The following is a 7,517-nucleotide window of genomic DNA, read 5'->3' as shown; positions in this document are numbered from 1 at the left end:
CATCAACCGCTCAACCGATTTGGACAAACTTGGCGCCAAATGATAGGTCTTGGGGTCCCATTGAACGCTATTGAATGGTTTTGGAATCGGTGAACCGGTTCCGGAGATATGGCCGGAATAAGATCCGGTGAATATGGGCCTTCACGCTGGATTTAACGGAAAACGTATCAAAACCATCATATACCATTCGACTCAGCTCGACGAAATCGGAACATGTCTGTGTGTGTGTGTGTACGTTTGTACGTGTGTATGTGTGTATGTGTGTATGTGTGTGTGTATGTAACGAAATGAATGCGCTCACGTTTCTCAGCAACCGCTCAACCGATTTGGACAAACTTGGCGCCAAATGATAGGTCTTGGGGTCCCATTGAACGCTATTGAACGGTTTTGGAATCGGTGAACCGGTTCCGGAGATATGGCCGGAATAAGATCCGGTGAATATGGACCTTCACGCTGGATTTAACGGAAAACGTATCAAAACCATCATATACCATTCGACTCAGCTCGACGAGATCGGAACATGTCTGTGTGTGTGTGTGTACGTGTGTATGTGTGTATGTGTGTATGTGTGTGTGTATGTAACAAAATGAATGCGCTCACGTTTCTCAGCAACCGCTCAACCGATTTGGACAAACTCGGCGCCAAATGATAGGTCTTGGGGTCCCATTGCCTTCACGCTGGATTTAACGGAAAACGTATCAAAACCATCATGCGACACATCAAATTACTACAGAATTCAAAAATAAGATCAATGCAAGTCGTGTTAAGTGTTCCAGACCACATTGGACACACTTGGACATGTTCCGGGTACCCCGGGGAAGTTGCTTGAATATGCAACCCATTAAATCACATTAAAATACGATGATAAGGTGATTGGTAGCCTCACCAAATAGACTACACCCGGATATATTCCGGGTACCCCCAGGCAGTGGCGTAGCGTCGCTGGATGACACGGGGGTGGGGGGCTTGGTCACTGATAATGACAATAAAATAAATAAACTTGAATAAGTAAGAAGGGTCTGATCACACCATAGGTGGATGAATTTGGGTTTTTTAAGTAGTTGCTACCAAAAATTTGTTTTTTAGCATTCATTTTTCTAGTTGATGTTATGCTCTTTCATTCGATTATACATCAGTTATTGACAGCTCCGTTTATGTGATATTTTGAACGGCCATGGTAACGTTGTGGTATTGATGAAAATTTATCAAGTGAATAGTGTTTTCAATTGTTCTCTAGGTGTTTTTCAGATGGGTTTCTATCACTCTATGAAATTATAAGAAAGAAGGGCATGAAAGTGAGTTCACGGTGGCTTCAAGAATCAATGACCGTCCTATCGGTTGGTCATACTCGGATGGGTGAAACTCATAACTAAGCCATAATGATGGTAACGTATGACCGAAGCTTAAAATCATCCCAACATCAACTCCACCACTATCATTGACAGCAGCTTCAAGAACCAATGACCGTGCCAGAAGATTGCGTGATCCACAGCCTTTATTACATAAGATAGATTAACTGACCCAATGCTGAAAGCATAGTAATGTGATATAGCATTTTGAAAAACAAAGATACAAGATATAAGAAAGAGATATTTCAAATTTTTTGACGCGTTTTCTAAAACAAACAAATTTATTTCAGACTTATTCTATTGAATGAATAAAGAAGATAACTGAACAACGAATCGTCAACCAGTGCAGTGTTGCCATAATAATTATTTCATGACTGAAAACTATACATCAGTTTTTCAGTAATAATGCAATTATACTATACTTTTTATTTTATTCCATTGTCTATTATATAAGACTGATCGACAGATCAGTTTACATACTAATCATTGTTCATACATTTAACGGTTGATTTATTTTTTATAGTCAGTAGTGAGTCACCAGTTGCACGCATAGCGCATGTTTATTTATTTATTCGTAAATTAATCAAATCGTAGATTACATATTAACATTAGGACTTATGTTCTATGACTTCGCAGGGTTCCGACATATATTTTTAATCCTGTTGAGGGCATATTTAGGTCAATTATTTCACAATGATGATTATAAACAGTCATCATCTGATTTACCGGTTCAAATTTAGCGTAATTGGTCCGATGGCGATCTACTGCGAACAAGTGCCGATTGCGTAATTGTCGGGAAGGTGCATACAAATTTAATCCTGACAATATATCAGCTGAGTCAATACTTTGCGAAATGATATTGTTAAATTAAGAAATCTTTGCGTAACCTCGACGTTCTTTAAATGTTTGAATGCCGATTAACAAGCAACGTGCTTCATATGACGGGAGATGAAAAGCCGTCCAACGAAACTTACGTAGTGCATAAAATAAAAATTGCTTTTGGATTGACTCTATTCGTTCTTCATGCTTTTTCATATAGGGTGACCAAACAACGCTACAATATTCTAAAATTGACCTCACATAAGCAACGTAAAGTGATTTTATTGTATAAGGATCTTTAAAATGGATACCGAAACTTTTTATAAAATTAAGCATATTGCCTGCTCTATGTATTATTGTGTTATAATAGTCCACAAATGTCAATTTAGAATCAAGAATAACACCTAAATCTTTTACATTTTCACATTGTTGAATATTTTCATTACCTAATGTAATAATCAACTAAATACAATTTAATCCAGGTGAGGAGCTTCATCTCAATTCCCATTTTTTCTAATTTAAAAATCAGCATTGGGATATCAATTCTGTCAAACACTTTGCTGAAGTCCGTATATAGAGCTTCTACTTGTTTACCTCTGTCCATTGCATTTAATACGAAGTCCACAAACTCCAAAAGGTTTCAAAAAGCCGTGTTGTGCACTAGTTCTTCTTTGTTTTATTTGGCCAAAAACGTTTTTATTTATAATTGATTCGATGAGTTTTGGAATGCACGAAATGATAGCAATCCCACGATAATTTAGAATATCGGATTTTTTACCTGATTTATATATGGGTATTATTCTTTCGGGTATATACTGGAATCAAGTGACATATTAAACAGTCAGAATAAAGGAGTTGTAAGTTCAGTTGCTAAGTTTTTCATAAAAATAGGTAGGGTTTTATCTGGTCCTGAACCTTTAGTGGAGTCCAAATCTCGTAGGCCATTCCAAATATCATGAACCAAAATGTTATTAACACCAACAGTAGTTGAAAAGTCAGGAAAATAAGAAAGATATTCATAATCACGATCATTACCTGAAAATTTCGTGTATGTTTCTTGAAAAAAAAGTGGCGAAAAGATTACATATATCATCAGAATTATTACCTTCCTTTTCATCCAATGTCATTTTTGATGGAAAGTTACACGATTTCATTTTATTTTTGACGTACTTGAAGAAGTTTCTTGGACATGATTTATTCCATTCTCAGTTTTTATGTTATACTCAGACAGTGCCAAAGAAGTCGCATCATTAAGTTGATCACAAATACTTAAATACTTTTCGAGATTATCACGATTTTTATGATTTCTGTATATTTTGTGAGCTTTTTGATTACGATTTTTCAAGTTAATCATATGATTATTGAACCAAACCGAATATTTGGAGGAACAATTGCGTTGTCTCCTTTTTAATGGAATTTCCTCGTGAATTACGTCAAACATAATTTTATAAAAAACCTCCACTGCACATGCAACGTTTACCTGATCCTTCAAAATGGTTTGTAAATCTATTTAGTTTAATGTTTGAACACTACCACCATCTGTTGAGCATAGTAAACAGATGGCGATATGGACGATGTTTTACAATCAGACTTTCTAAAGCAGACAAATTTAACCGCATTTGACTTTCTTATGGTCTCCTGGCTTAAAATGCCCTAACACGTTACGTGTTTAATCGTTATGTGATCGACAAAAAGAACACCTTTAGGAGCTCGACAAGGGTACTCGGGTACCCACAAATTGAAATACTTGCTACTGCGGACAATTTTGACCGATTTGGAATCTTTTGGCACCATTGGATTCAAAAACTTATTTTCTTTATGGACATTGCCTAAAATGTCCATCCGGAATCGTTTGGTTCCCGGAAATCCGGATTTCCTGTATAATGTTCCAGAACTAAGCATTGCCACTTGCCTGAAGGAATCGATATCAAAGTATCAGAATCTCCTTCAAGAAACAATTTCAGCTCACTTGAGGAAAGGTTTATCCCCGGAACGGCCATTCTGGAGCAGGTTCTCGTAGGGCCTCTAGTGGACTCTTACAATATGAGTATCAAAATTCATGACTTCACAGCAGGATATTGTTTATCATAATTTTGTGATCATCCGATGGATTGACCCCTACACTATGCGTATCGTAATGCATGAATTTCCAGCAGGAGACTGTTTATAATAACTTTGTGCGTGCTTTAAACGTCACTAATCTCTACGGGAAGCTTCCCCTGATATTCATATGACGAAAGAATGGCATGGGGTATAGTCTCCGGTTGTAAATTCATGAATTTTGATACCCATATTGTAGGGGTTTCTTCCAATGCGCTTCTATGGCCACTAGAGGCCCTCTGGAAACCTGCTGTGGAATGGCCGTTCCGAGGACAATCCATCAAATCACCACAATATAAGGATACACAGTCTCTTGCTGTAAATTAATTAATTTTGGTACCCATATTGTAGGGGTTTCTTCCAATGCGCTTCTATGGCCACTAGAGGCCCTCTGGAAACCTGCTGTGGAATGGCCGTTCCGAGGACAATCCATCAAATCACCACAATATAAGGATACACAGTCTCTTGCTGTAAATTAATTAATTTTGATACCCATATTGTAGGGGTTTCTTCTATGGCCACTAGAGCCCCTACGGGAACCTGCTCGAGAATGGCTATTCCGGAGACAATCCGTCGGATGATCACAAAATTATGATAAACGGTCTTCTGCTGCAAATTCATTAATTTTGATACCCATATTGTAGGGGTTCCACGGGAACCTGCTCCGGAATGGCCGTTCCGGGGATAAACCTTAAACGGTTCCTCAAGTGAGCTTCCTCAAGTGTTTCTTGAAGGAGACTCTGATACTTTGATATCGATTCCTGAAAATGCTTAGTTCTGCAACATTATACAGGAAACCCGGATTTCCGGGAACCAGACGATTCCAGATGGACATTGTTGGAAATGTCCAGAAAGAGAATAGGTTTCTGAATCAAATGGTGCCAAAAGATTCAAAATCGGTGAAAATTGGTCGCAGTAGCAAGTATTTCAATTTTGTGGGTACCTGGGTACCATTGTCTAACTCCTAACTGGTAAAAAATTTCAGGACTCCCCCCCTTTCGAAGCCCCTTGCTATAATATGAAATCTTTCTTCATGAAAAGTTGTCTCTCCACGAGTTCTAAGATGTCACTGAATTCTGGTTTCCTGATGTGAAAATAACTGTATAATAAGGTACCCGGGTCGATCACATAACGGTTAAGACACAACTCTCTTTATGAGGCTCTACCGCCTTACAGACGTGTATGACACCAAGAAGATTGCAGTACAGAAGTATGCCGCTTACTGAAGAGACCGCTATAGTTTTAGAAATAGCACCAAATGACACATCGAGATACAGTTTTCATATATTATAGATAAATTTTGTGTTATTTTCACATGGCCCTTGCACAACAATAATACCACGGGCTTAGATTGGTAGTACTGCAAACATGTGAATAATATACCAATGTAGAAAGGGGGTGTACCTAACAAATGTGACGTGTTGGGGCATAATAATATTGTAAGCATTTTTCAAAATCCTAAATGGCGAATTTTAGCAAAAATGTGAATCATTGCCCATAACAAACAATTACGAAAAGTTACATACAAATCGGAGGAGGTCGATTCAAAAATATAATTTTTATTCATTTTGCCTGGACTGCTCACATGCTAATTAAAATTACCCGTAACCCCTTAAACGCCTGAGCTCATATTTTGAAAATACCATCTGACCCCACTCATTTCTCCTACAACGCCTACAACCCACCGTCTAACGACGACTGTGGGGGCCGTTGCGGAAAATGTTGTAAACATAATAGAATAAAACTTTTTTAACCGATGTGAAACCTTTCGGAAAATGTGTGTATGCTTAAATGCGGGAAAAATATAAGTGGAAACCCCCCACCTACGTCTTCTCTTGCACCATCATCGCCGGAAAGCTGCACATTGGTGGTTCGGCTGGGTGGCATCATAGTTGAATGTAACAGCTTTTCGGGTGAAATAATAAAATTTTTGATAGTGTTTTAAATTTTCCATCACTTGGTCGTAGCTAGCAAACAGCCACGAGCGTATTGTTGTACGGTTTCTACCCTGTGATGATGGTTAAAAGCTGCTCGGTTGGCATCAAGTGTAACGTAATATAGTTTTATTATAATGATAAATTGCTATTTATTTATGGCTTTTTGTTACCAACCGGACCGAAGTTTTTGAATAGTTTGCGGTGAAAATGGTTGGTTGTTTTCGGGTTCGTGCAACTCGTCGTCCTCCAGAGCGAACTAATGACGACGACGACGATGATGACGATAATAAAGCATAATAGCATTAATACTTGTCCAAAATTGGCTTCCACTTGACGGTTTGTATGGGAGGAGTGTGTTTAATTACGAACAAGCGGAAACTTCACTTCCGGACGTTGGCAGTATAGAATGTGGCATGTCCCGGCTAATAGAAGAGCTTTTGAAAGTATACATTTTTCGACGTTGTACATGAATTTTGCCAACTATGTTCATGTTTCACACGATGACTAATTACATCGCGGAAAGAAGCAGCAATTTTCCGAGTTTTCACAGGAAATGAGATATTTCCATCGACGATGGTAGATTTGTTTGGTTCACATATTTTTCTTGAATATTTTACAATTCATAATTAAATGCAAATACTTTCGGAAAATTCATCTCATTCAGCGGAAGCAAAAAAAAAAAACGTGTTTGAACACAGTTACAAAAGGATTCGAGTTCATATTTGATTCCTCCGGGTCGAAGTGAAAAAACTGAGAGCGGGAGGTTTTCCACAATGAGCAAGATAAAAAGGTTTCCCACTGTGGTTGTACAATTAGTCGGGGAGAAGGTTAAATATTTAATTTTCTGGTTCGCATATGTGGGGAATGTTAATATTATGCGGAAAAACTGTGGGAGCTATACAGAAAGTGGGCAAGATGTGGGTATAATGATCATCAAGCATACAGCTGAGAATAGTGGTGGATTTGATTTCCGTTGGGAACGGTCCCGTAAATCTAAAACGTTAAGCATTTTTTTTTATTATGGTCACTGTTGCTCAACAGTCCTTCGGATCGAGCATAGAAAATGATTTTGACAACGATTTTTACCTGTACAGGAATACTTGAGAGTGATGGTCGACGACCGGCTAAACTTCAACAGCTACGTCGACTACGCCTGCGAGAAGGCGGTGAAGACCATCAATGCGTTAGCTAGAATCATATTGTATCTACGCACTAGCGTGCACAGGAATCTTGTTAAGGAGGGGTATTTTTTCTATGGTGCATTTTGAGATTGGGGAGTATTCCAAAGTGCGTAGTGGATGGTGCTATCCAC

This window comes from Ochlerotatus camptorhynchus, unplaced genomic scaffold, assembly GCF_037179485.1.
Source record: "Ochlerotatus camptorhynchus isolate MF236.1 unplaced genomic scaffold, CSIRO-AGI_Acam_v1.1 ptg000014l, whole genome shotgun sequence".
Taxonomy (NCBI): Eukaryota; Metazoa; Arthropoda; class Insecta; order Diptera; family Culicidae; genus Ochlerotatus; species Ochlerotatus camptorhynchus.
Note: the sequence above shows the minus strand (reverse complement) of the source record.